At 39.5% G+C, this 19685-nt stretch overlaps 1 protein-coding gene across 1 annotated transcript in view; it reads left to right on the top strand.

Annotated features, from left to right (window-relative positions):
• Nucleotides 1-4799: 4799 nt before the first annotated feature.
• The window catches only part of LOC309826059 (interferon-induced very large GTPase 1-like), a 31401-nt gene continuing 16515 nt past the window's right edge, over nt 4800-19685 (top strand). The window contains exons 1-2 of the mRNA XM_082660035.1: nt 4800-4866; nt 10948-11017. The gene's annotated coding sequence lies outside the window, so the exon portion shown is untranslated. The remainder of the gene's footprint in view (nt 4867-10947; nt 11018-19685) is intronic.

The following is a 19685-nucleotide window of genomic DNA, read 5'->3' as shown; positions in this document are numbered from 1 at the left end:
GGTGAGGTAACAGGGTGGTGTCACAGGGGTTAACATTGTCAATCTTCAGACTCCAGTCAGTCTGGGGGCCATGTGCTCACAGTCATCATGCAGTTAACTTCTTAAATCTGGTGGGTGTTTTATAGTATCTGCAAAACAACTCAGGAAGTTGCATCAGACACCATTATCTATGTACTTCAGGAGGGAACTAAAGATTCTGTGACTTTGCTATATGGCTGACCTATTGTTACCAGTTCTCCTGGCCCAACTGCTATTTTTTTGTTACTACAAGTTTACATTCTTTCAATCATTAATTCTTGAGCCAGGCCTCCTCAGGGGACTCCTGGGAGACTAAAGCTTTTCTACAAACAAGGCAGGTTGAGCACATGGGAGGGCAGGCAGTTCTGTCCTGGGAAGGCCTCATAGGGTCCAGCTTAGTTACTGAAAAACTGAAAGATTAAATGAGTGGCCCAACGTTGCATAGTTAGAAAGTGGTGACAATGGAGTTTAAGTCCACTTTCCATATAAATACATGACTTCAAGGAGACTAATGTCAATAGCTATCCCTTAACTGGACAAGTCAGCCCAAATTTTTGTATCCCTGTCATCGGCAATGATAATGCCACCTGAATATTCTCTCAGAAATTCATATTTTCTGAAGTGAGTAGATTGGAGGTATGATCAGACAGCTGAAGCAGGAAAATCTCAGGGTTTACAGGAGAAAAGGAGGATGTTCTTCCTTTCTACCTTGTCTGGCAAGCAAAGCACTACTGGTTGCAGCTGGGCACTGCCCTGAAAGACAGGGAGAGAAGTCCACTGAAGGCAGAATCTGATGCCTCTGTGTCTTTCCCTTTATGATATAGTGATTTATAATAAGAAATATATACTTGATCTTTGTCCCAGTTCCTGACACAGGGTTCTTCAAACTCATAAATTCCTAAGTTATAAGAGTGGTAGAAGTATATTTTGTTCTAATGAGGCAACTCTGGGTGGGCTCCTGGATGGGTGATGGTCACCAGAAAGACAAAGCCATGATTAGAAGTTTCATATTTTCAGGCCTCCACCCTCCATTCTCCAGAGAGGAGAGAGGGGTTGGAAATGAAATTAACAATAGATCAATATTATGTGTGATAGCCTCCATAAAATCCCAACAGCATGGGGTTTGGAGAGTTTCAGTTTGGTGAACACATCCACATACCAAGAGGGTGATGTACCCTAACTCCACAGAGACAGAATCTCCTGCACTCAGAACCCACCCAGACCTTTAGTAAACATAAGTAAGTGTTCCCTGAGTTCCTTGAGCCGCTCTAGCAAATATATCAAACCTGAAGAGGCGGTCTTGGGAACTTCTGATTTGTAGCCAAGTCAGACAGAATTTGAGGGTAATCTGGGGACCTACTACTTGCAATTGGCATCTGAAACCAGCAGCAGTCTCCTGGGACTGAGCCCTTAAACTGTGGGATCCAACAGTATATCTAGGAAGATACATAGTGTCAGAATCAAGTTAAATTGTAGGACAACAGGCTGGTGTTGCAGAATTGCTTGCTGTGGGGAAACCCCTCCATGCATCTGGCACTGAAACAAAGGAAAACTGTGTTTTTACTAAAACACCTAGGTTATCTGATTTTTCTTCCCTGTCTTCCTCTCTTTTGATGGGATTCAGTGAAGCTTGCCCCAAGATGTGCCACGCTGCCATGCAGATTATTTCCAGACAAGCAAGGTCCAAAACACTCAGGAAGAATCTTGGAACTTCCACCTAACTGCCTAAGATAATTTAATATAGACAGACTGTTCCAGGAGGGAGATATCACTATAGATAACTATATGACACTATAGATAACTACAGTATATTATGAACTAGGAGTGGTAGACAGCGTAGTGGTAGCAAGGACAGTTTAATCAAAGTCCTTCTGTATCCCATTCTCTCTAGATGGCCCAGTAAACATTTGTTTAACAAACATTAAATCTCTACATTTCCCTGTGAATCACCTTACTTCCCTTTGAAATCCCAGACCCCTACCTCCTTCTCCTTAGTCCTGTAAAATAAATAAATGTACCTCATCTTGCCTTACTGTCTTTCAAATTTCTCATGCTTATGTTAATCCTCCATATATATGTATTAAATTTGATTTTCTACTGTTAATCTGTCTTATGTCATTTTAATTATTTGACTAGGCAAAAGAAAGAAGAGGGCAAGAGGAGAAATACCACCCACCCCCTTTCTTCGTTGGCAAGTATCACCCACCAGATTTCAAAAGACTCCCTCAAAAGACATATTCTCTTAGCCAAAGATGAGCCAGCTAAAAGGAAAGGGTCAGGGGAAAATGCCAGGCAAGAGAGACTCAGTGATCTCAGCTGCCCTTCTCTCTGTAATCAATGGATTAGAGATGGACTGGCCCATTCCTCAGGATTTTTAGCCGAAGCTGAAAGTAGGGCTGAAATTAGGGTGAAGCAAGTGAGGCACCTAGAGTACAAAATTTAAGCACTCTCTCACTCTCAATTTCCATTCTACCCTGGGTTCCTCTCTTGCCTCACTCTAGTTTCAGTCCTGGATGGAACCCTGGGTGGATTACTGGCTCTCTCTAGTATCACTGCAGAGGTCTGGGTGAATTCCTTTTCCCTCAGTTTATTCAGAATAAGGCTATAATTTTTTAAAGAGAACATAAGTTAAAAACTGGCAGTAAAAAAAGAAACAAAAAAGCCTGGAGAAAACATCTTTCAAAAAACATTCACTAATCATTTAACCGAAGTTCACGTTAAAAACAAACATTTCTTGGAATTGAGAGAAAACCAAAAGATGAAACCAAGAGTCTGTCCTCTGTATTGGGGGTTGACCTGGAGGAACAGGCGGTAACTGTGTGGTGAAATGAACCTGTTTGTGAATCTGATTTTGATTCTATGGGATTGCTTTAATTCCTTCATTAATTTACACATTTACTGAAATCTTAATCAAATTAAACACTGGAAGGAGCACTGCAGCTGAAGACACTCCACTTGATGTTTCTTGTTCTGACAGATTAGATCTTCAAACAAATTATGTGCTGGGGAAAAAAGAATTCATATTTGAATGTCTGCTGCAGGCCAAGCACAGGGTGGGATTAACCTATCTCATTTTATCCTCATTAATGTATGTGAGGTGGGTAGTGCTACTGGCACAAATTCATTCCACCACCTGGCTGCTTCTCATTACTTCGGTCGCCCTCTCCACACTCAAGACGTAAGCAAACATAGCTAGTCACTGTTGGATCCCGGACTCAAATTAATGACTGACATTTATACTCTTGTTTACTAGAAAACACCTACACTCCTATTCTAAAAGTAGGAAAAGTGAAGTCTTATTGTTAGCACACCATGCCAACTGCCCTTATACCTTCTTTGTGCCTCATGTCAACTCACTGAAATTAATATTAATATTATATAATATATATTAATATATAATATTATATATTAATATTATATACTAATATATTAATATATATTATATTAATATATTATATATATTAATATATATAATACTATATATTAATATATAATATTAATATCCTCACATATAACTAAGGAAACAAGCTCTGACAGATATGATAATTTCCTTATTCAATCATCACACATTTTGTTCATCTATATGTTTCATGCACTACATCTGGGATATAATGATGAAGAAGACAGATCCCCCACAACTGGGACGAACACAGGGAGGTGGGATGTTTCAGGTTTGGGGGATGGGAGAAATCAGATAGACAAGCAACAGCTACAGTGCAGCACAACATGATAGGAGCATCATTAAGAGTGGTATAACTGCTCTGAGAGCACAGTGCAGAAGAGCTCAGTATAGGTCCATGTAGTGGAGATGTGCAGGTGTACTGGGAGTGGTAAGGGGAAATATGAAACAATGTGGGTAGACTTTCTAGAGGACCTGGGAAAAATGAGTATGATGTTCACCTCCAAGAAGACGTGTGTAGACATATAAAGCTTGAAACTGAAGAACACAGGAGCAGGAGGTACTGATCTACAAGCAAAATTATAATGAATTAAATCATGCAGTAAGATAATAATCAATGAAACAAAATGCTTTACATGGGATTTAGGTGTGAGAGAAAACAGTCAGGTTTTTAACATTACTAAAAAGCTCTAATATAAAATATAGACAACTGTAAAATTCTCTTTCTCACCATAAACACACAACATGCTGTTAAGAATTTATCTTGCGGTGGTGTTGAATCATCCAAATCAGCTAATACAATGTTGGAAACATGGTTAATTTTCAAATCAACCACAAAAAACAAAACAAACAAACAAAAAAACAGCAAGTTCTAGAGAGATCTTTTATAGGAAATAAAACCTAAGAAGTTTCATTAGCACTGAGAGCATGCTTCCTCTTTGTCCTTGGGTGACTTGAGAGCTAGAACAGTAAAGCAGTTAAAGCAACTTCCCTGAGGAAGACACTCGAATGTGCCCATGTCTCTTCTCCTAAATTCTTTCCCTATCCTGTTTCTCCCATGTTCTTTATCTGGTGCTCACCCCATTCCACCACTGATTCACACATGCATGCACACACATATACCAACATTAGTCTTCCATTTGCAGTTATTTTAACGCCCAGGAATCACAATATAAACAAATAAATGAATTAATGAATAAATAAATAAGCAGGATTCCTTTAAATCAGCTGATTTCTTTTAAACGGAGAAAAAACAAAACCGAAAGTAAAACCAGTTTTTCACTTCCTGTCTGGAGGATAAAATAAGGCCCTTTGACACAGACGCAGCTGAAATCTAGGCTGAAGATTTCAGTCAGCAAAATACCAGACTCCGGGAAAGAACCAGCTCTACTTTCTCTGTAATATCTCTGGAGCAACCTGAAGACAGGAGCTTGGCCTCAAGAAGACAGGTAGGTGAAGGAAAAGGACGGAAATGGGACAGACAAAGAGATACAATGACATACTCAGAGACTAAAATAAAAACAGAAATAGATGGAAACAGGCATAGGGACAGTCAGAGACACAGGCAGATTAAGGCATGCTAAGAACACAAATAGGAACCTGGCTTTCTCCTTGTTCCAATAAACAGCTCCAAATCTGGGGGAGAGGGAGTACATTATCGAAACAAACAACTTGGTAATTTTTATTGTCAACTAAAAATAAATCTAGACTTAGGTAAAAAGAGACTATTTGAAAGGATTATTGCAATAGGGGAAAGAGACTATTGTAATAGAGAAAATAATCCAAACATAGAGCTTCAAGCATCTCAAAGGTCAGGCAGAAAGGAATATTCTTTTAGAGGAAAGGGTCAGCAGGCTAAGAAGAACACAGTATAGAGGGAGTGGGATAATCAGGGAATATTTTATCCTTAGGAGGGATCATTAAGGAGAGGTTGTATGCAGGGTCAGGAGGAGGGTGAGTCAAAGTTAAGGGGACTGAAAAGGAGAGAATTTTAACTAATGTTTAGTTTCAAACACTTTCCAATTGATCAGGGGGACAAACAGCTCAGTGAATCCTTTATGAGGCAAAGAATGGAATTTAAAGGGTCTGTGTCTGCTGCTATATTTAAAATAGGTAACCAACAAAGACTTACTGTATAGAAATAAATAAATAAATAAATTTAAAAGGTGTGGGGGGGCGGTCTGTGTCTGGCCTCCCTATAAGTAATAAAGGGACACACAGATGAGTTTATATAAGTCATATGGGGAAAGGTGGCTCTTTGCAGTAAACTAATTCTCAGAACACAAAAGGGTGGATGGATTTCTTTAACCATCACTGCTTTCCAGGAGTAAAGGACTCAAGAAAAGTTTAACTTTGTTATTATGATTCATGTAAGTAACAGGTGCTATGGTAAGCACAGAGAAGAGAGGAACTAACTCAACCTGGAAGAATAAAGGAAGGCTTCACAAATAAGGAGAAACCTGAATTGGGTTAGAAGCATAGTGTCCTGGGAAGTGCTCATGTAACATAATATTTTAGGGGAGGAAACAATTTCCCTTCTAGATTTTTTGGCTGGTTTAATAACTGAGTTGACATAAAACAGATTAACGGGAGAAAATTAAGTTTAATTATATACTTACAAGATCCCCACCAAGACATGAAGACTCAAAGCAATCTGGCAGTTGAGGCATATATACTATCCCAAGCTAAGGAGAAGGAAGTAGGAGTGTAGGGCTTCAAAGGCGAGGAAGACAGTTCACAAGATGAGAAGAGCAAATGATTGGTAAGCAAATGTTTGCCATGCCATGCAGGTACATCTTTCTGATATAAAAAGTTGTCTCTGGTAATAGCTCTCTCTGGTACAGGCCCTCTATATGATTCTTTTAGGCAGTTCAAGGAGAGGTAAAAAGTTTTCCTGGGGCTTCCCTGGTGGTGCAGTGGTTGGGAGTCCGCCTGCCGATGCAGGGGACACGGGTTCGTGCCCCGGTCCGGAGGATCCCACGTGCTGCAGAGCGGCTGGGCCCGTGAGCCATGGCCGCTGAGCCTGAGCGTCCGGAGCCAGTGCTCCGCAACGGGAGAGGCCACAACGGTGGGAGGCCCGCGTACCGCAAAAAAAAAAAATTAAAAAAAGTTTTCCTGAGTCTGCTGGGTCTTAATTGCCTTCAGCTCAAAACAGTCCACATGCCAAAGTGGCGGATTTGGAGGTGGCATATTCTGCTCCCCCTCAACATACAGGGTTAAGAAAACTGTGAGACTGAGGACAGATGACAGAGTATAGTTTCTAAGAGAAGTAAGTGAACTAGATGTTAGGAAAAGGAAAAAGAGTGGTTGTGAAAGGAATTGGGTTAATTGTTGCCAGATTGTGAGGGGTCTTGAATGCCAGGGCCCAGTAATTTGATCATATCATAAACCAATGAAGGGTTTTCAAGTTTTGTAAACAAGTAAATGATTTACCTACAAGTTTCAGGATGCAATGTGAAAGATGGACCACAACAAGGATAGAGATAACAGATTCAAGAGCTTCTCATAGAGCAGTCAAACAAATAGAGCAAACTAATGCCGAGCATTTAGTAAGTAACTAACAAGGACCACAGTTTAGGGGAAAAAGTAGGGAAAATGGGCTTCCAAGAAATAAAAGGTGCCCACATCACCATTTCCCCATCAAAAAGGAATGGATACCCCCAAATGGCTAGACTTAGGAATTCAGGATGAGTTTCTAACTGGATAAGCTGTTCAACACAGTTAATCCAACAAGTCCAAAGAGGAGCTAAAGGAATAATAAAATCTATAATAGGAGGCAGAGACTAAGAGGCAAGCTAAAATTTTATTACTTTTTTTTATTGAGCTATAATTCACATATAATATTATTCTGTTGTGCAACATGATTCCATATGTGTATATATTCCAAGATGATAACCAAAGTCTAGTTAACATCCATCACCACACAGTTATAGTTTATTTTTCCTTATGATGAAAAATTTTAAGGTCTTCCTCTTAGAAACTTTCAAATACACGATACAGTATTATCAACTATAGTCATCATGCTGCACATTAACATCCCCAGGACTCATTCATTTTATAACTGGAAATTTCAGCCTTTGTCCTTCACCCATTTTGCCCTCCCTCTCCCCCACCTCTGGCAACCACCAACCTGTTCTCTGTATCATTTAGTTTGTTTTTGGTTTTGCTTTGTTTTCATTTCCATATGCAAGTAAGATCATATGGTATTTATCTTTGTCTGACTTATTTTACTTAACATAATGCCATCAAGGTCCAACCATGTTGTTACAGATGGCAGAATTTCCTTCCTTTTTTTTTTTTTTTTTTTTTGCGGTACGCGGGCCTCTCACTGTTGTGACCTCTCCCGTTGCGGAGCACAGGCTCCGGACGCGCAGGCTCAGCGGCCGTGGCTCACGGGCCTAGCCACTCCGCAGCATGTGGGATCCTTCTGGACTGGGGCAAGAACCCGTGTCCCCTGCATCGGCAGGCAGACTCTCAGCCACTGCGCCACCAGGGAAGCCCCCTTCCTTTTTTTTTTTTACTGCTGTATAATATTCCATTAGAAATGTACCACATTTTCTTTATCCATTCATCCATCAATGGACATTCATGTTGTTTCCAACTTTGGTTATTGTAAATAATGCTGGAATGAACCTGGTGGGGGAGAGGGAGGATTTTTTCAAATTAATATTTTCTTTTCCTTTAGATAAATACTCAGAAGTGGCATTGGTGGATCATTATATTTGACAGAAACTGGGAAAGGCTGGACACTACATAAAGAGTCTAAAGCAGCTCACGATTAGCAGCAGAGCCTTTGAACGCACATTCTCTAACTACATATCGAAAGCAGCCTCAAGTTAGTCTCCATCCCATTATCTGCTTGTTTCTTTCCTAGCACTTAAAATAATCTGAAATTATTTTGCTTATTCAAATACTTACAAGTTTATGGTTTGCTTCCCTCCACTAGGGGTAAGGGCAGGTATCTAACCTGCCTTATTCATCAATCAACACACAATACTTAAAACATTTCCCAGCATGATGATAGCCCTCAATAAATATGTGTGAAATAAATGCTGAAATTTTAAATCTTTGCCAAACTTCCAATCCATGGTACTTGTATGATCTAGTTCACTCAAAGGCACATTATCATGATGGGTACAGAGAGAAGGGATGGTCAACAAAGAGGAGCTCCCTAGATTCTTCTATTGTTTCTCTGATATCAGTCTGCTTTAAACTTATCTGTAAATAAACCAGATTTTTCATTTGTTTAATACTCAAACTCTTTATTCTAAGAATAGGAGAATATTTCCAGGATATATTAGAGTTGTTGTTACTGTTGTTGTTATTAATTCTGTACAACATTTGATGTATATTTTCATTATGGAGAATCAGGCCATACTGCCGCTCTGGGAAATATTCTTCTATTGTTTCTTTGATGGTTTTTCTCAAACATCCTTTCTGATCTCTCCTTCTGAAAACCATATTAGACTCAGTCACATGTTGGCAGCATTTCTGGATCTAGCCTGCCTGTCTCCTTAATGAGCTTTATAGCTCTTCATAGCCCTTTCCATGTCTTTATCCTTTGAAGTTAAATTCTTAAAGATCCCTCAGTTGAACATTCTAGCATAGTAGTGGAACCTTCATGTGTATTCATTCAAATACTGAGACAGAAAGAACACTTCAGTTGGAAACTAAGAAGTAAAGAATCTCAAAGGAGATATCTTCATGTTCAGGCCAACAGGAATGGCAAATTTAGTTTTTTCAGTCCCATCTTTTCTCCATTAAAAATGTCTCCTTAGAATAGGGTTGGTTTTTTTTTTTCAAAATATGATTGAACACTTGGTAGCATTTATAAAATTAAAGTTGGGGGGTTTATAAAAACCTTAGTTCCTGAGCAATAAGCTAGACATCCCATGTCAGATTCTCTGTGAGTGGGGCTGGGAACCCACATTTTTAAGATGTCCTCAGGTGGTTATTATCCAAAATAAAGACTGAGAACAACTACTTTGAAAGATTAACTCATACTTTTAACTTTAAATTGGTTTAAAACCAAGTCCAGTTCGATCCGTCAGGGGAGTGAGGACATTACAATCCTTAACACCGCCATTAATTTGCTGCAGTTTCTGCCTTCTTTAAATCTATCTCTATAATTTGGCATTCAAACAGACCAAAACTGTATGATAAGCTAGGTGGAGAAATCATTGTCAAAATCTTTCCAGCACCACAAAGTATGGGCAAATAATCTACCTCTTGGCCACAAGTCCTTCACTGTAGGCAACACTGAAGTAGACAAGAACTAAAAGACATCTTTTCTTCTCCTCATCCTTCTTCCTACTACCCATATCTCTACTTCTCTTTCATTGACAACCCCAGTATCAGCTCTGAGGCACACAAAGCTACAAAGAATGGCTTGTTGCCTTGGGCAACTATTGGAACAAGTGCCTTATACACAGCACTCAGATATACACACTATTTTACATGTATTTTTCTTAGAGAATAAGTCAGTGAAAAGACACAACATGGCCTTGAACAAGGATGTAAGTCTTCGACTGTTAATAGATCCTTGCTGGAACTCACAAAGTTGAATTTTTATGTGACTTCAAGGATTTCTTCCCAGACACTCTAGACAGGGGTGGGAAGGAGGGATCCTGGTATACACCTTAACTGTAAAACTGATTTACTTCTGAGGAAAATACTAGTGTGTCTGGACCTACATACACCTAGTAAAGGCCACTGCATTAGTCTTCAGCAGAGATCATTTTGTTAGGTTACATAAATACCAGGGACTCAGTCTTTAGCAAGGACTAAATATATGGATTGATTTCCACAATACACTTTCTCTAGTCAATATAAAGTCTTACTTGTACCATTCTGCTTAGTGAGCAAAGGTTGTGTCCACTGTGGTATAAACCAATGCTCCCAAATCACTGGCAGATCACCTCCTAATGTGGGGATATATCCATGGTCTGCTAGCTCCCTTCCGGGAAGGTCATCTTGAAAAATGTCTTCTGACACATTCAACTCCTATCCAATGCCCAGCAGACTTACTCATGCAGAGTGAGAAGAGCCTGACAGTGTAACAGGACACACAGACTCCCCAACTCCAGTGTCAGGACAATATCTGTCCAAATCTGAACCAGCCTGTCCAGTGGAGACAATCATTGAGGAGTCTGCCCTCCTCCCTATGTGCCTTTGTCTGTGCCCTTGAAACGACAGCTATGAGAATTCTAGCTCAACAGGCTTAGTTCTAAGTCTTAGAAAGAAAAAGCAGCTGCAGCTACTGTCCTACCCTTTTGGTTCCTTCCTAACCTATTTGGAGGTCAATGGCTATGGGATTTCAAAGGCTGAAGAGGCTTTCTTTGGGTTACAGTCTCCCACATTTCCTAAAGGAAAGAGACTCCTCGTTCTGAGACAACAAGAAAATAACTAAAACATTAGCAGAAAAGAGACACAGCATCTCCCTTAACTTTCAGTCTACACCAAAATGATGAAAGTTATTTTCCATGTTGCAGCAATTTCTATGGCTGATATTTCCCATTATCTCATGGCAGAAGCACCAGGAGACAGGAAGCCACCTCTGAAAGTTAACCTTCAGGATCAGCATTCCTGACTGCAGCTGTGGTATGTAGTTTCTAGTTAAAATTTTAAAAGAAAGAAAGAAAAAAAAAAGCATGGCCTTAATTTAGACCCTTCTGTCTTGACTGATCCTTTCATTCCCCAATGTATGTAAGCTTCCCAATCTTTATTGTACTTGATATATTGTCATCAAACCCTATATTTATGCTCCCTGGAGTGGTGGGTCTGCCATTCTACTTTCAGTTTTCATAGTCTCCTGCAGATTAGAGCCTGCTCCTCTACCTTGGGGAGCTTCTCATTTTCCTACATGTCCATTCCTGGTCCTATAGGATCCTATGGCCCTTGGGCCTTATTCATCCCATTCAAGCAGCCCTTGTCTCTTTTCATGATGTTTTCCCCATTACACTTGCCACTTTTCTGGTTACTTTGGTTCCTAGGCCAATCTTAATTAGATATCCTCTCTGAAAATTTGCCTCTACCACCTGGAATAGGTGTAGGCACCAAATGAATTCCATGTACAGAATAGCTCAGCTGCAATCCTGAGCCACCTAAACTCCAAGTCCCTTTGGCCAACTAAAAGGATGTCTTGAAGGTTATATGTCTCCCCAGATAACAGCCATCCTACTTGTTTCCTTGGCATACACTCCCTGGGCTATGCTTCCCTTAATTCCTTTTCTATACTCTACCTTGATGCACTGAAAAGTTCCCTGGAACCTAATCTTCCTATGTATTCCTTCTAAGTTCTCTGGTTTAGCTCTTCAAGTCCTCACTAACAGCTCCTCTCTCCAGATTTTCCTAAAATGTGAGGCATGCTCTTATTACTAGGAGAATCAGATTCTCCCTTGGCTTAGTGGTGGAAACCTCCTTTAGGTCCTCCTCCCCTTCAGTGGGATTTACCTCATTGAGTCCCACATTCCTTTGGGCACTGAGACTGTGGTTTCAACAGGGCTTTAAAAACATTAAATGATAGGAGGAGTTAACATTGATTGAACCCTTAGAATAGGTCCAACACTGGGCTGAGCATGTTACATATTTTGTCACTTGGCACACAGATGAGGGTAGCTCCATGATTCGAGGCCTATGGAATGCCCTCCCCCTGCTGCTAGCTAATAGAATGTGGCATAGATGAAGGAATTTTTCAGATGAAATTAAGGTCCAGAATCAGTTGATTTTGCATTAGCCAAAAGGAATATTATCCTGGCTAGGCTTGACTTAATCAGGGAAAAGACCTTAAAGAGCGACTCGGCCTTTCTTTAGAGATAATTTTCCCTCCCGCTGGCTTAAAGAAGTAAGCTACCATGTTGAAGGAGGGCCTACAGAAAAGATATTGTGGCAAGGAACTGTGGACAGTCCTAAAATCATAAGGAGATGAATTGTGTCAACATGTATAAGCTGAAAGCAGCTTTTCTCCAGTTGAGGCTCTAGATGAAAATACAGCTCAGTCAACACCTGGAGTGCTGCCTTGTAAGACCTTGAGCAGAGGACCCAGCTAAGCCATGTCAGACTCCTGACAGAAATTGTGATATAATGTGTGTGTTTTTTAAGATACTAAGTTTGTGGCAATCTATTATACGATAATATAAAAATAATACAGATTTTGGTGCCTAGAAGTGGTACCTAAAACTTGGGAACAGCTTTGGAATCAGGCAAGTGAGCAGAAGCTAGAAGAACTTTGAAGAGCATGACAGAGAAAGCCTATATACCTTCGACAGACTGTTAGAAGAAATCCAGACTTTAGGTATCCTGCAGTGAGGGCTCAGAAGAAATTGAGGGACATGTTATTAGAAACAGAAGGAAGAGGATTCTTGTTATGTAGTGATAGAAAGCTTAGCAAAATTATGTCCTGGAGTTATGTACAAGGAAATACTTAAAAGCTGGCTTTATAGTTAGGGAGACTTCCAAGTGAGGTGTTAAAAGTGCCTCCTGATTTCTTCTTGCTGCTTATGATAAAATGTGAGAAATGAAAGATAAATTGGGGAAAGAACTGTTAAACAAAAAGGAGCCAAGGCCTTACAATTTTGAAATTTCTCAGCCTCTGCAAAGGGCAAAACCCATTAGAATAAAGAGATTCACAGTCTTGAATCTCTGTTGATTATGATTGTACAACCTTTTCCTAAAACCTCAGAAAGATTAAAAGGTAAAGGAATCAGGCACAAAAATGGTCAAGAAGATAAGCGTTTGCCTCACAGATATCAACGAAATTAGAAGTCCTCTAGGAAGCTTAAGGTCACTGTTCCCTACTATCTCAGCGGGAGGCCAAGGCTTTGGTCACTGTTTCCTACCATCTCAGCAGGAGGCCAAGGCTTTTCCAGAAGGGTTTGTCTGGAAAAGAACCATAGAAGTGGCTTTTGTCTAAAGGAGTGAACCCCACTGAAATCTTTAGAAGATCCACAAAGTTCTTGAGAAAATTTGTTCAGCAGAAACACTGCTAGCTGTTGTTGGATGGAGAGTCTGTTTACGTCTATCAGATCTAGCTGGTTTACAGTGTTGTTCAACTACCCTGTTTCCTTGCTGATCTTCTACCTAGTTGTTTTTATCCATTATTGAAAGCACAGCAATGAAATCTCCAACTATTATTTCAGAACTGTCTATTTCTGTCTTCACTTCTCAATGTTTGCTTCCTATGGTTTGGAGTTCTGTTGTTAGGTTCATAGGTTTATAAGTTTTATATCTTCTTGATGGGTTGACACTTCTATCAATATTTAGTGTTCTTCCTCGTCTCTTGTAACAACTTTTGACTTAAAAGTCTATTTTGTCTGATCTTAGCATAGATACCTCAGTTCTCTTTTAGTAACTATTTGCCTGGAGTGACCTTTTCTATCTTTGCACTTTTGTCCTATATGTCTTGGATATAAAATGAGTCTTTTCCAGACAGCATATAACTGCATTTTGTTTTTCACTCTATTACGAGAATATTTACCTTTTAATGAAAGAGTTTAATCCATTTACAAAAATTACTGATAAAGAAACACTTACTCTGCCATTTTGCTTTGTCTTTTATATGTTTCATATCTTTTTTGTTCCTCAAGGTCTCCATTAACTGCCTTCTTTTGTGTTTGATTTTTTTGTAGTGTATGATTTTGATTCCTTTCTAATTTCCTTTTCTGTATATTTTAAAAGTTATTTTAGCATTGGTTGTCCTGGAGCTTACAATTAGCCTCTCAAACCTGTAACAATCTATGTTGAATTAATATCACATTAGCTTCCATAAGTATATAAAAATTTGGATCCTACACTGCTCCATCCCTCCTCCCCTTTATGTTTTTGTGTCACAAATTACATCTTTCTACTTTGTGTGCTCATTTAACATAGATTTATCATTATCATTTTATTCATTTGTCTTTCAATCAAATTGGGAAAGAAAAAGGAGTCACAAATGAAAAATACAATAATAGTGGCTTATATATTTCTTTACCTGTGTTATTTTTTCATGTGGATTCAAGTTACTGCCAAGTGTCCTTTCATTTCCACCTGAAGGACTCCCTTTAGCATTTCCTGTAGGACATATCTACTAGTGATGAATTCCCTCAGCATTTGCTTATCTGGGAATGTCTTAACTTCTTCTTTATTTTATTTATTTATTTTTGCGGTACGCGGGCCTCTCACTGTTGTGGCTCTCCCGTTGCGGAGCACAGGCTCCGTACGTGCAGGCTCAGCGGCCATGGCTCACGGGCCTAGCCTCTCCGTGGCATGTGGGATCTTCCCGGACCGGGGCACGAACCCATGTCCCCTGCATCGGCAGGTGGACTCCCAACCACTGCGCCACCAGGGAAGCCCTCTTCTTTATTTTTGAATGATGGTTTTGCCAGATACAGAATTATGGGTTTTCTCTTTCTCTATGTACTTTAAATATGTCATCCCACTGCCATCTGGCCTCCATGGTTCCTGCTAAGAAATCCAGTCTTTTTCTTACTGAGTCTCCCTTGTATATGACAGTCACTTCTTTATTGCTGCTTTCAAGATTCTCTCTGTCTCTGGCCTTTAAAAGTTTTATTATAAAGTGTCTCAGTGTGGACCTCTTGTGTTTTTCCTCCCTAAAGTTCACTGAGCTTCTTAAATGTGTAAATTCATGTACTTAATCAAATTATGACTTTTTGGGCATAGTTTCTTCAAAATTCTTTTACATCATTTCTCTCTCTTGTTCCTTATGCAACTTCCATTATCTGTATGTGGTATGCTTGATGGTGTCCCACAGGTCTCCTAGGCTCTCTTCATTTTTGTTCACTCCTTCATCTTTATGTTCCTCAAACTGGATAATTTTAAATGACCTATTTTCAACTTCTCTGGTTTTTAATTCTGCCTGCTGTAATCTGATGTTGAAATTCTTAGTGAATTCTTCATTTCAGTTATTGTAATTTTTAACCCCAGAATTTGTTTGGTCCCTTTTTATAATTTGTATCTCTTCAGAGATATATACTATTTGGGGCACATCATTCCCCTGGTGTTATTGAATCTTTGTCCATGATCGATGTTAGCATTTTGAGCATATTTAAGCCAGATGAATTAAAGGCCTTGCTGAATACCTTCTATGACTTGATTCCTCATGATAGTTTCTATTCATTTTTCTGTGAATGGGTCATATTTTCTTGTTTCTTTGCACGTTTTAAAATTTGTTTTGTGGAAAACCGAACATTTTGAATGTTATAATAAGGTAACACTTGAAATCATAATCTTTCTCGTGCTCAGGGTTTGTTCCTGTGGGTTTTGGTTATATGTTTAGTACTTTTCTACCTTTTTCTCTAAAGATATTTGTGGTTTGTGCTCTCTGAAATGTGTTCTTTAGCTTATCATGAGCCTATGTGTTGACTGAGATTTTTTTGCCTAAAGACAAAACAAGCAAACAAACAAAACAAAAAACACCTCGCTTTGCATACTGGCTCAGTGTTTAGCATTCCTCCAATGCTTAACCTGGCCCTTTACAACTCTGCCTTAGCCTTCACTTTCTGCTTCTGAACCTAAGGATCATTTAGAGGTATAAATCCTACACACAGGGAACTTTTTACTGTTCCACTTCCACACAAAATCTCTCTCACCAGTCTTTCCTACCAAGTTTCAGCATGTCTTTTATTTGTCTCAACCTTAACATCTTCCCCCAGACAGTAGGGGTTGTCCATTTACCTTTCTTGTTTGCAAGGAATGCCCTCCACTTGGCTGCTTTTGTGCCCTGAAGAAGCTCTGTGCTACACAAAACTGCCTGTCGTCAGTCCTTCAGATAGTCCCCAGAGGGCTCCAAATAGACAAACACAATTCTCTGAGATCAAGGTCTGCTCTTCTCCCTTTGAAATCAGGGACAAGGGTCTCACAATGGGAACATGGGCTGATATCTTCAAGATTCCCTCAAGCAGGGGAGGAAGGTGGCCCAAAGGCAAGTAAAAATGCCACAACACTCCCCTACCATTTTTAAGTTGCCTTTTTCTTGATCAGCAGATACTTGGTTACTATAGACCTTTGATTATTTTCCAGATTTCCAACAAAGTTGATTCTGACATTTTTTCTCTTGCTTGTTTATTGTTTCAGTAGGATGCGCCCTTGGAGCTACTTATCCTTTCATATTTGTGGATGTGCTCCTATATAATTTATTTTTCATAATGGCTGTGCTTAATAACTGCCTTACAAAATTCCTGAACATTTGACATTTGGTTCTCATTAGGCAGTATAGGCTGGTTCCATCATACCATGAAATATGGTCACTGAGGGCATAACAGAGGTTTACAGAGGTCTCTGAGAAAGCACTGAGAGCATGTCTATAAGAAAGGTCTCCCAACCCAGCCAAGAACTGAAGGCCTATGATTGAGATTTTATTCCTCCCTAAAAACGCTCTTGGATTCTTTTCTAACCCTTTTATCAACTGTTCTTCTCCCCTACACCTAACCCATTTCTGATCTCAATGAGAGCTTCTCACAAAAGATAGACCCTTAGCCACTCTAACTCTCAGTAATCAGAGCTCCAGAAGACTTTAGGCACCTTTCACCAGGCAAAGTAATAAAAGACTGCAGTATCACCATATGATAAATGTCAAATAATATTCTAAGTCAAGCCTTTGTAGAAGAATATGCATGAACCAAAACTTCTCAGGCTCTATTATAATTTTAGACATCATAATTATAGTTATAATTAGGGTCACAGTATGTAAAAACAGCACTGGCCAGGCAGAAATGTTTATTTCTAGGAAGTTAAAGCAACTTAGATAAAATCAAAATTCTGTTGCAAAAATGAAGTTGAGACAGGATCTATAAGACATGGCAACATTTCTTTATGTGGAAAAGTTTTCCATCATTGCCAAGGCACTGCTGACTTAAAAAGAAAAAAAAAAACTATTGTTTCTGGGAAATGAGAGAGGGAGAGAGAAATAAAACTGAAAGCCTTTCCACAGCAGTTGGTAGAAGTGAAGGAAGGGCTGACCCTGACAGCTGGGTGATGAATAGGGCTCATATGTGTGATGCCCCACCCAGGGGCACTCACGCTCAGACCCATACAGGACAACCCACCTTATAATCAGTAGTCCTCTTTTTATGATAATTTTTAAACTTGAGTCATTATTAAACACATAATTCAAGATCCTTGAGTCTTTGCAAGATAACAAATGTTAACACACAGTAAAAAGTTTTTCTTTTTTTTCTTTTTTTTTTACTTCCTTATCTTATTTTTAAATCAGACCCTGTGCTACACAGGAAGCCAAGCCTAAACTAAAAGCAGTCAGCCTTACCTCTAAGAGACTCAGGAAAAGAACCCATTCTATATGCACATATCTCTGGAACAACTTGAAAACAGGAGCTTGGCTTAAAGAGACAAGTTGGTAAGAATGAAGGGAAATAGAAGAGAAAGGGGTATAAGAATTGACACAGAGACTGAAAAAGAAACAGCGATGAAAAAAGTCAAAAGGAGCAGAGACTAAAAACAGAGACACAAGGATAGACTATAAGACTTCTTAAGATCAAAACATGAATTTGACATGGTGGTTGATGCATAATAGCTACAAGTGTGGGAAGAAGGGGAGTACACGATCTAAACAGGTAATTTAAGAAACAGTTGGAGGGCTTCCCTGGTGGCACAGTGGTTAAGAATCCGCCTGCCAATGCAGGGGACACAGGTTTGAGCCCTGGTCTGGGAAGATCCCACATGCCGCAGAGCAACTGAGCCCGTGCGCCACAACTACTGAGCCTGCACTCTAGAGCCCGGGAGCCACAACTACTGAGCCCACGTGCCACAACTACTGAAGCCTGCGTGCCTAGAGCCTGTGCTCCGCAATGAGAGAAGCCTCCGCAATGAGAGAAGCCACCGCAATGAGAAGCCTGCACACTGCAACAAAGAGTAGCTCTCGCTTGCCACAACTAGAGAAAGCCCGTGTGCAGCAACAAAGACCCAATGAAGACAAAAATAAATTTTTAAAAAAAAGCTTTAAAAAAAAACTGTTGGAAAATCTATATAATATATATATAAGTACAAGGTGCTATTGATAGCTCAGAAAAGAGAGCTATGTACTCAACCTAAAGATTAATGAAAGGCTTCACAAATAAGGAAAAACTTGAATTAGGGCAGAAGGAATATAGAACCCCTGGCAGAAATGGTGGGAAGGAAAGGCTCATCCAGGGTAATATTTAGAGTCAAGAATGCCATGAGAATGAAGGAAGATGGCAGAGTGTGGTTTTTAAGGGAGAGAGTGAGGTAAGTATTAGGAAAAGGAAAAGGAGTGGTTGTGAAAGGTACGGCAGAGTATGATTCTTGTTAAAGTATAAAGGCCTTGAATGATAAGCCATTTTAATTTTATCACGAGACAATGTAGAATTTTCAGTTTTCTAAACAAAACAATACATGATTTAAATTTGGATGTCAAAAGGATGACTCTGGATGCAATGTGGAAAAGGAATTACAAGAGAGGAAAAAAATTATTGAATATACCAGAGCAAAGATGAAGGCCCAGTGGCAGTGTGTATATGGAATAGGTAATAGACTCATGAGCAAATTGATACAGGTGATATACAGGATAATCTATGCCCAATATATAGTAGATGCCCCAAAATGAAAAGTTATAGATGGAAAACTATGAAATAAGGTGTCCAGAAAACAAATGTGCCCATACCACTCTCCCCTCATTATCATTGGGGGATATATGTGGTCTAAAGCTGAATCCAGACAGGAGCCAGAACTGGAAATGAGTCTGTAATTAGTATGAGACATATTCCTACCCACAGAAGTTAATCCAACACCACCAAACACCAACACCAAGTACAAAGTGAAAGAACTGGATCACAGATAGAAAGTGGGCACCCAAAACCAAACACAACTCTAAGAGAAACTAGAAAAGTTAGAAACAAATGAGGAATGCCTCAGAAGATTCCCATGATTAGCATCAGAACTGTCTACATTTCATGACACCTTATGCATTCTCTAGAGAATCAAGAAGTAAAGTCATCTAATGAGGATTAGGGCTCCAATTAAAGCTCTGTTTCTCCCTCCTCCTAGACTACTCTCATCATTTCCTTCCTCCTAGACTGATGCAGAACCCTCTCTGACCATGTCTTATTCATGCCTATAACCCCATTTTTGAGCAGAACACCTGGCACATAGTCTATGATATGTAGTACATGGGTTTGAACTGGATGGAAAAATTTGAGAATATGATGTCTGACTGTAGTGAGCTAAAGAGAGATAGAAGTCAAAGGTGATGATTTGGAACCTGAGACACTGGAAAAATTAAAATAGGATGAGTTGT

The sequence above is a fragment of the Grampus griseus genome (genome assembly GCF_964374135.1).
Source record: "Grampus griseus genome assembly, chromosome: 8".
Classification (NCBI taxonomy): domain Eukaryota; kingdom Metazoa; phylum Chordata; class Mammalia; order Artiodactyla; family Delphinidae; genus Grampus; species Grampus griseus.
The sequence above is the reverse complement of the archived record's forward strand: the minus strand, read 5'-3'. Positions and strand labels throughout refer to the sequence as shown.